The sequence below is a fragment of the Alexandromys fortis genome, unplaced genomic scaffold (genome assembly GCF_014885135.2).
Source record: "Alexandromys fortis isolate MF-2015 unplaced genomic scaffold, M_Fortis_MF-2015_v1.1 scaffold_63, whole genome shotgun sequence".
Lineage (NCBI taxonomy): Eukaryota > Metazoa > Chordata > Mammalia > Rodentia > Cricetidae > Alexandromys > Alexandromys fortis.
The window spans coordinates 6,634,850-6,645,168 of NW_026067953.1; the positions used below are offsets into that span (position 1 = coordinate 6,634,850).

At 51.0% G+C, this 10,319-nt stretch overlaps 1 protein-coding gene across 1 annotated transcript in view; it reads right to left on the minus strand.

Annotated features, from left to right (window-relative positions):
- Gpr68 (G protein-coupled receptor 68) overlaps nt 1-2,243 on the minus strand; it is a 22,334-nt gene extending 20,091 nt beyond the window's left edge. The window contains exon 1 of the mRNA XM_050151474.1: nt 1,797-2,243. The gene's annotated coding sequence lies outside the window, so the exon portion shown is untranslated. The remainder of the gene's footprint in view (nt 1-1,796) is intronic.
- Nucleotides 2,244-10,319: the final 8,076 nt, after the last annotated feature.

Below are 10,319 nucleotides of genomic sequence, written 5' to 3' on the forward strand. Positions count from 1 at the left end.
CCCCCCCCCCCACACTCCTATCCTATCCACTGCCCATATTCTCCTAGATGTGGGGCCACCCACTGGAGTGTAGCTGACCTACTAAGGTCACAGCCTGACTGACCGACTCTTCCTCCCATTCACAGTTCCTTGCCGAGTTTGTGGTTTGCTCCGCTCCAGTGACTAGTGGGAATGTTGTTAGTATCACTGTCTCCCAAATCTCCTTAGGGTCTACCATGGACTGGGCTCCGTGCATGGCTATTTAATTTTAATATTTGTATGGATTCTGTCGCAAGGGTATTATCATCTCTATTTTCCCTGCAAAACACAAGGGTTCGGAAAGAGAAAGAACATCCATTGAGGTCAGCAGCTGAAACAGGAGTTTCAAGGCTGAGAGCCCCAGAGAGCCCAGTTTAATTGTCCTTCTGACTTAATTGTTCTTCTGACTCTAGTCCCTAGAAAGTGCAGCAGGGGAGGGGACTGGGTATCAGCGTTGGTCTCTACACCTTGGAGGTCAGAGCTTGTGTGGTCCCATCACCACACTAGAAAGAACTCCAGTGGCGGGTCCATTCTCGGAGGGGCCCACTGAAGCTTAAAATGAGGGTGTTTTGGACTGGAGATGTGCGTTGCAAGCATGCAGCCCTCTGGGGAGCAGGTAGGGGAGAAAGGGTGAAGAGGAAGAATAAGAAAGAGGAGGAGGAGCCCAGAACTCTAACGAACAGAAGAGGTGGCTCAGAACAAAGCGGTGAAGTTCCGGAACTGGGCAGACAACTCAAGGAGTCCATATTTTGGCCGCTCGGCATTGCCCGCTGGGCTCGGGAATTTCCCCTCTCGCTCTTGGACACTCACCTCTGTATTGAGAGGTGGAGATGGAGGTGGGGGCGGGAGGAATGAAGCAAGTCATAGCTTTGTCTGTTGTCTCAGATATGTGTCGTTTCCATTCGACTGCCGCATGTCACCTCACTAACCTCTAGGGCTGATTCATCCACCCACCGGTATCCCACCCCCTTTCACAGCGAGACATGCCCACATCCATTTGGGCACATTGGCACCAAGACAGTGTCTTTTTAAACCAGTGCTGAGCCCCAGAAAGCTTTCTTCCCTTGGCGTTTGCTTAGCTTTTGTCCACCCATCCCTTCATCCAGACACAGGACCTGGGACACAGCTTTCTCTCTGGATTATTTGATTCCCAGAGGGGATTTGGGGGTTCAGACCAGCAAGCGCTGGTACTGCTCCTGCTGACTGGCGGTGGGCCAGCTTCCCCCTCCCTTGAGTGGAAGGTGAGGACATGGTAACTGTTTGGGTCTCAGTATAAGATGTAACCAGAATCTGCCAGAAGAAGGGACACAGATTCTGGGAAAGGACCCCAGTGCAATTTCTGGATCACCAGAGCTGGGGAAATAAAGGGTTAAGGGTCTCACACTCTTTTTGCGGGTGAAGAAATTACCAGGTGACCACGGAGCCAGCCACGGGGGCGGCTGCTAAACCCAGCGGCGACCGCATAAGGAGACACCCGACCTAGGAGAGGACCTGGAGGCGCCAGCGCTCCGGAGCAGACACCATCCGGTCACAGTCAGTTCTGCGGGTCCACCGCACGACTGTACTGTTTGGGGGTGTGCCCGCCTCTGCCGTCTGCGCGCGGTCGTACCCGCATCTGTCACCGGGCAGCGGTTGCACGCTCGACCCCGCGGTGTGCGCTCCGGGGCAGGACCCAAAACCCAGCCACAGACCCCCCCACGCGCTTCTCCCGGCCCTGGCGCGCAAGCCACCCGGGACCGTGGCAAAAAGAAGGAGCTTGGCTCGCCGGGGACACGTACCTGCGCGGCGACAGTCTGGGACGCGGGCCTGCTGTCTTCCGGCGCCCTACACTCGCCGCCCGGAGAGGTCGGGGACTCCTGCAGGCACACAGGTCTCTTACTCCTAGCCAGCCTGGGCCACGTTGTGCGAGATTCCTCCAGCTCCCAACCCCCTTCAGGCATAGCCAGACCTGCCGGCCCACGCCCTGCAGTTCACACTGACCGCAGGCCACAGGCGAGGCGCCTGCTAGAAGGGCCGAGGTGGCCAGAGCGCGCGCCGGTCCCGGAGGTGCAGCATCCCCCACCCTCCTCCCGCCAGCATCCTGACCTAGAGACTCACTCTGCCAAGGAAGCCTCGCTAGTGATGGGCTAGGGGACTTCTTCGGCTACAGGCACAGCCAGGCGCGCTTGAAATCCAACATGGGAAGCCGGGAGAAAGGTGAAGAGCGCAGTAGCCTTTCTGTGTTCACCTTCTGTCTCTAACATCAGTGGCACATTAGTGGCCACTCAGTAAATGTGGTGGGTGTCACATATCTGAGCCTTTCTCTATGCGCCCTAAATCTGGCCTCCTGGATCCTAGAGTTGGTGCTCCCAGAGCCAGCAGGGGTGGCCAGGGACTTCATGAATGACCTTCTCTGGTTTTATGGAGACATCAAGAAAAACTTAATGTCCTTGACCCTACCTGCTCCCAAATAATACTAATAACAATAGCCACAGCTTGCATTGCTATAAGCGGCTAAACATGTTGATTTGATTAACTCTAAACAAACGCTACTGTTTTTCTCGTTTATATGAGGAGGTATTGAAGCACTGAGAGGTCAAATAGCTTGCCCAAGGCCACACAGCTATTTAACGAAGACTTGGGAATTCAAGTTTGCATCCCACCCTACGGCGGCTTCTGTTTCCTAGCTTTCTCACTAGTGCACACCTGGGCTCCTGCCGACCACCTCCCCTTGAAAGCCTCCCTGCCTCTCATTTTCTGAACTTTCCCAGTTTGGCCTCTGGCGCCCCCACTGCGCTCTTCCCGACCGACAGCCTTTGCACGGCCTGATGGGATCGTTGGCACAGAGCTGCCTGTCAGCGTGGCCTTTGCTCTGGACCCACATTCCCATCTATGGAGTGAATGTCTGCGAGTGGTTGGTGGGGAGTCTACAGAGTCCTTGTCTGAGACAGACAGGCTGTTAGGGTGCAGTGTAAACCAAGGCGCAGCGACATGGCGAGGAGACAGACGAGCTATCTCAGCGGCTACCAAGACCTCTGGGTAGCCCTGAGTCATAGGATGGAAGCTCCGGAGCATTGATTCTCAACCTTCCTAATGCTTTGACCCTTTAATACAGTTCTTCATGCTATGGTGACACCCCCTCCCCATCATAAAATTATTTCGTTGCTACTTCCTAACTCTAATTTTGCTGTTATGAACTGTAAACAACCAGAATGGGAGGGGAGGCTGGGTCAGTCTGCTGACTGGTCCCCATTGTGAAATCCCACTTTTTTTGTTTTCACAAGTGGAATTTTCCAGATATACTGTCTGTCCCTGAAAATGCTCCTCTGATCTTTCTCTTAATTTTTATTTATGTGTGTGAGTGTAGTGTGTGGTATAAATCTGTGTGTGCTGGTGCACGGGGAGGCTGGAGGCTGACATCGGTGTCTTTGTCTATTACCTTCTCCACCTTGTTTTTCTGAAACTCCAAAGACCACTGACTTCTAGACTGGTTGGCCAGAGAGCCCTGGGGATTATCTGCCAGTCTATGGTGTGTCCCCAGCCCCCATCAGTGCTGGGTTACAGATACATGTGACCATACCTTGCTTTTTGCACGAGTGCTAGGATCCAGATTCAGGTCCTCATGCAGGCACAGCGGGCACTTTACTGACCGCCTCCCCAACCCCTGCTTTGCTTTTTGTTTGTTTTGTTTTAAATTGCCACTCTGAATGTAGTTAAGAGCTTGGGTTTGAAAGCCAGAGCATCTGAGTTTAAATTCTAGCCCTTCTTTCTTACTGGCAGGGTGACTTTTGATCAGTCTCTTAGTCACCTTGTGACCATTTTCCCGTCTATAAAATGGGGGCACTACCTAAGTGTGGGATTGACGTTTTGCATGAGTTAACCAAGTGATGTCTTCTCCACTCAGCACACGGTCAGGGATGTCCAACAGATGTTGGCTGCTGTGATGTTTTGGATGCTCACTGCATCCTCAGAGCTCAACCCTGAGTTTTCTTTGTAATTAGGTTTTATTCTCTCCCTCTCACAGATCAAAACACTGAGGTGCTGTGAACTACCTAAGTCCACCCCATTTCCAAGTGACCCAGCCAGGACTCAAAGGGAGTTCAGACCCTAAAACTGCTTCTCTCAGTAAATAATGCTCCACCCCTCTCTCTCTCCCTCCCAACCTCCCTCCAGGAAAGAAGAGAGCTGCAGCCCACTGTCGCTGCTCTTCGGACTCTCGGAGTCCAGTCAGGCTGTGGTAACAGTTTACTGTAAAGTGAACCCCATGTTGCTCTCCTGCCCCACAGTTCCTGTGGTGCTATGGATGACCTATGTCATAATCTCTGGTTGAAAGCTCCTAGTTCAGGCTAGCTCTACTGAGTGGTCCTGTCTCCCTATTTCTATCCCATAATCTCTGTTTGCAGGTGGCCAGCCAATATCTTGTGCCTCTTGCTGCCTGAATATTCTGTAGCGCTGGGAATTGAACCTAGAGCCTCATAAACACTAAGCAAGCCCTCAGCCACACCCTACTCCTAAATGTCCTTGAATTAAGCTTCCTATTGATTAGTACCTCACCTTGTGAGACAGGAGGGTGACCCTCACCCCCAGTTTCTCAGAGCAGCAGAACTGGTTGGGGAGGTACAGACAGGGCAGTTCTGGCCTTCCCCCTCTATAAGAAAATTCTAGACTTGAAAAGGTGAGCTAGGCACAGTGGCACATGGGCACGCCTTTAACCCCAGCACTTGGAAGCAGAGGCAGGAGGATCTTTTGTGAGTTCGAGGCCAGCCTGATTTACAAAGGGAGTTCCAGGACAGCTAGGACTGTTACACAGAGAAACCCTGTATTGATCGCCCCTACCCATGGCCCTGCCCACTCTGCTGTCTTTTGGCCAGGTTTTTCCGGGGCTCTTGGGGTCAAGGTGACTGACTCTTTGGCAGGGGCAGTGGAATTTGTTGTACTGAAGATGAAACCTGGCGACAACCTTATAAACAACGCACAGCTCGCTAAGTTGAAAGGAAGTACGAGTCATCTTCCAGGAGCTTCCTAGGGCTGGAATGGGAACTGCTCCAGGAATCCTGATTTGGAATACTCTGCTAACCACTATCTTTCATGCTCACTGAAGTCTCTCCCCACATCTCCCCACATGGGCAGGGTTCCAGAGACAGAAGTTCTCTGTCCCCAGCAGGTAAGGATTGCTCCAGGCCTTCTTTTCCAATCTCCTGTTATTTGGGGTTTTCTTATCTGTATGTTTTGTCTTGGCCTTGTTCCTGAAGGCAGTCTCCATGCTGAGAGCAATAGTAATGAGTTCACTGTAGTTTTTGGTATCAAACTTGGGATGCTGCTCTGCAAAGGTCCAGAAAATGGCAGATATCAGCTCGTGTGCACAACACCTTTACCCAGGTGGGAGTTTTCTGTGTTTTCCTCTGTCTGTCCACACCCACTCTTCACCCATTTCATGGAAGACTGAGTCCTGGCTCCCTGCCTTGCTTCCTGTGTTCAGCCAATAGGAGGAGAATGGGGACCCAAGGGACCTAGTCCCTTTGCCAGGGTGGCTTTAAGATGGCTGCCTCCTCTTGTTGAAGGTGTCAGTCCCAATAAGCTGCCCCTTCTCTACTTTCTTCCCATGGGCCTTGGAGGAGCCCCTGGTTCCACATAACCAGCCCTTAGGCCAGTCTTCTGGACCCTGCCCCTCAGGTCTCCACTTCCCACTGGGACTGGGACTAACACAGAGGCAGTGGATACACACACAGAGGACTGAATGGAGAGTTAAGGACGAGCAAAGATGAACTGCTTGTGAAAATAACGGTCTTCCCTGGCTTGTTCTTCCAATGCGCACAGCTGGCCAGCCTCAGAGCAAATCCCTCTTCATCCTCCAGCCGGAAGAACAGGCAGTTACTCCCTCCCCAGCCTCCAGTGCCAGGTCATTTCTGTGCCTGCTCGGCCTCCCGGCTCCCATCACTGACTGCCCTGCCCAGTGCTCCCAATCAGGGGAGCATGTCCCAGGCAGAGCTAATCAGGCAAGTGGATGCAGATAGACAACTCTCCTCCTCAGAAATACCCGCCCGTGCTGAGTCAGGCACCTCCTAGAATACTCTGGGCAGCAGGAAGCTGGTCGCTCTGTGGATCATCATTTCTGGCATCAACCACACACCAGCAGGCTGGGGCCTGAGTTGATTCATCATGGCCTGGGCAAGCAGAGGACCACATGGCTGGTTTTGCTCCTCCCTAGGTAATCTGAAGGTTCTCAGGAGACTGTGACTAATGGGGACACCTGAAGAAAGGAGATGCTGAGGCTGGTGTGTGTGTGTGTGTGTGTGTGTGTGTGTGTGTGTGTGTGTGTATGCGTGTGCGCGCGTGGGGGAGTCAGCTCAAGTCCACATGGAGTACAAACATAGGCACTGAGGGCAGCATGTCTCAACCTGTGGTTGGGGGGGGTCACATAGCAGAATTCAGCATATCAGATATTTACATTATGATTCATAACAGTAGCAGAATTACAGTTATGAAGTAGCAATGAACATAATTTTGTGGGCAGGAGTCACCACAACTTGAGTAACTGTATTAAAGGGTCAGAGCAGCCGGGCGGTGGTGGCGCATGCCTTTAATCCCAGCACTCGGGAGGCAGAGGCAGGTGAATATCTGTGAGTTTGAGGCCAGCCTGGTCTACAAGAGCTAGTGCCAGGACATGCTCCAAAGCTACAGAGAAACCCTGTCTCGAAAAACCAAATAAATAAATAAATAAATGATCAGAGCATCAGGAAGGTTGAGAGTCATCTAGAGGGCTAGCCTTGGGATTCTAGGAGAAGCTTTCAGGCCGGGTTTGCTCAAGTTGGGTTTCTTGAGAAGAGGAAAGTGCAGGGAACATTCGCAGGTCTGATGCTGTGAAAATAGACAGCTTCCCTGGGTCTCAGTTTCCTCTTTAAAATGGGCTTAATATAAAGCCAGGCTGTGGTGGCGCAGGCCTTTAATCCCAGCACTCGGGAGGCAGAGGTGGGCAGATCTCTGTGAGTTCGAGGCCAGACTGGTCTACAAGACCTAGTTCCAGGACAGGCTCCAAAGCTACAGAGAAACCCTGTCTCGGAAAACCAAAAATAAATAAATAAATAAATAAATAAATAAATAAATAAATAAATTTAATATAAAGATCAGCGCCTACCAACTGAATACAAGGGAACCCTCACTTCTGATTGACCTTAGAAACCAGTAGCCTATCTAAGTGTGCTGGTGTACGCCTGTGATGCCAGCTACTCTAGAGGATAAGGAGGCAGGGGTACCAGTTTGAGGCCCTTTTAGCAATTTCAAAGCCAGCCTAAGTAACTTAGTGAGGCTCTATCTCAACAAAAGCAAGAGTTGGGGATGATGTAGCTTGGTGGTACTTGACTAGTATGACCAGTGCGCATGATGTTCTGGGTTCTGTTCCCAGTTCAGGAAGAAAGGAAGGGACTGGATTTACAAGGAGCTTAGAGAGAGCAAGTGAGGCAGAGAAGGCACACAAGGGGCTTTCCTTGCGGCTGCAGTTTTGAGAACCAGGATGGAGTGCTCAGCTGGCATAAGCGGCATCTGCCTTGGTTCTTTGTTTTGTTTGTTTTTCGAGACAGGGTTTCTCTGTGGCTTTGGAGCCTGTCCTGGCACTAGCTCTGTAGACCAGGCTGGTCTCGAACTCACAGAGATCTGCCTGCCTCTGCCTCTCGAGTGCTGGGATTAAAGGCGTGCGCCACCATCGCCCGGCATTTGTTTGTTTTGTTTTGTTTGTTTTTTTTTTTTTTTTGAAACCTCTGCCTTGGTTCTTATGTGTCTGCATCACACCTTGACTTCTCCATTGATGCTTGGACCTTAAGCATCCCTCTGAGTCTCTATTTTCTTTTCTTTTCTTTCTTTCTTTTTGACAGGGTTTCTCTGTTTTTTTCCTTCCTTCCTTCCTTCCTTCCTTCCTTCCTTCCTTCCTTCCTTCCTTCCTTCCTTCCTTCCTTCCTTCCTTCCTTTTTGACAGGATTTCTCTGTAGCTTTAGAGCCTGTCCTGGAAGTAGGTCTTGTAGACCAGGCTAGCCTTGAATTCACAGAGATCCATCCACGTGCCTCTGCCTCCCGAGAGGCGTGTGCCACCAATGCCACCAATGCCCGACTTCCATTTTCTTATTTGTAAAATGGCATCACTAACAATACCTCACAGGGTTGCAGCAAATGAGTTAATGGGTCTAAAACTCTTAGAACTGTGCCTGGCTCTAGCGAATGCTCCATGAACATTAGGCTAGCCCTCCTTAGCCCAGCACCCATGGAAAGCACTGAGCTCTGCTCTGCCTCAAGAGTACCAGGCTTGGAGTTGGGTAGATGGAGACTGGTTTGTTCGCTCGACCCTCTTGGGTCGGGCCGTATCATTTTGGAGTGTGTGAAGGAAGGAGGATGACAAAGAGCCCCTAGAGAGAGCCACTGGGAGTAGGCACAGTGATACAGATGTAATCACAACACTCAAAGTTTGAGGCAAGAGAACCCAGCTGAAAGTCAGGCTGCATAGTGAGGCCCCGTCTCAATAAACAAACAGACACAGTAGTAGAGTACTGACCCAGTTTGCACAAGGAGGCCCTGGGTCCAAAGTACCCCAAGGAAACCAACCAACCAATAATCAATCAACCAAACAATAAAAACATCTCCCGGAAACTTCCCTTAAGTCTTCAGGGACCACAGTTTAGGTGCCTCTTATGGGGTGTGGGAAAGAGAAGATGGGGGAGGACTAACAACAGACATAACCTAGACCAGGACCTGATCAGGGAAATTCCAGTGAGAACTCTCTCCCCAATCTCTCCCCCAGTCAGCTTTAGACCTTGCTTGGTCTGAGCCCAGGATGTAGGAGCAGCAATGGTACCAGAGAGTTGGTGTCACCTCAAGGTCAGAAAGGGGGTGCTGTAGAGTCTAGCTCTGCTACCCGCTGAGTTCTAAAAGCCCGAGTGCAGCATACGTACAATGAAGATGTACCATGTACCATGTATGATGGTGCCACCTGCCCAGGGTGCTATTCTGTAACCATCCAATGTCAGCCACTGCTAACACAACCCTACCACAGGGGTTCCCGGGACATCCCCCACAGATGTCGATGTCCTAGTCCCTGGAGCCTGTGAATATGTCATCTCACATGGCAAAAAGGACACGGTCAGTGTAACTAAATTTGAGATCTTGAGATAGGGTGGTTATCTGGATTAACTTAGGGGGAGCTCACGGAACAGCAAGAGCGAGAGAGGGATGCGGGAGACCCACCAGCCATTGTCCATTTTGAGGGAGGGAAGGGGAATAAGGGGGAAAAAAAGCAGGCAGCTTTCAGATGAAAAAGGCTACCAAATGGAGATCCTCCTGGAAGAGCCTTCACAAAGGACCCCGCCCGGGAGCTCTTGGCCCTGACCTTCAAAATTCTGAGATTATAAATCTGTGCTGTCCTGAGACAGCACATTTGTGGTCATTTGTCATTACAGGAAATGAGTACAGCCACGGAGTCCCTGCACGGCAGTCTCCTTGATGGATGGGCCGACTGAAGGAGACGCCACAGCATCATTGAGCCCTTGTGGCATTCACCCCCCCCCCCCATCTCCTCTGCGTAGTTCCGAAACCCAGGTCGTGGAAGCAATTGTGCTTGGGCACAATCCAGGGACGGAGACTTCCGGGATAGGTGAGCTTGGTTTCTAGAGAAACGGGACTCTCATTGGGTTTTTCTTTTTTTTTATTTTTATTTTTTTTATTAATTTATTAAAGATTTCTGTCTCTTCCCCACTGCCGCCTCCCTTTCCCTCCCTCTCCCCCAATCAAGTCTCTGCCCTGTGGGAAGTCCAAGGACCACCCACCTCCATCCAGGTCTAGTAAGGTGAGCATCCAAACTGCCTAGGCTCCCACAAAGCCAATACGCACAGTAGGATCAAAAACCCATTGCCATTGTTCTTGAGGTCTCAGTAGTCCTCATTGTCCGCTATGTTCAGCGAGACCGGTTTTATCCCAGGCTTTTTCAGACCCAGGCCAGCTGGCCTTGGTGAGTTCCCTATAGAACATCCCCATTGTCTCAGTGTATGGGTGCACCCCTCGCGGTCCTGAGTTCCTTGCTTGTGCTCTCTCTCCTTCTGCTCCTGATTTGGACCTTGAGATTTCAGTCCGGTGCTCCAATGTGGGTCTCTGTCTCTGTCTCCTTTCATCGCCTGATGAAGGTTAATATTCAGGAGGATGCCTATATGTTTTTCTTTGGGTTCTCCTTCTTATTTAGCTTCTCTAAGAACCCGAATTATAGGCTCAATGTCCTTTATTTATGGCTAGAAACCAAATATGAGTGAGTACATCCCATGTTCCTCTTTTTGGGTCTGGCTTACCTC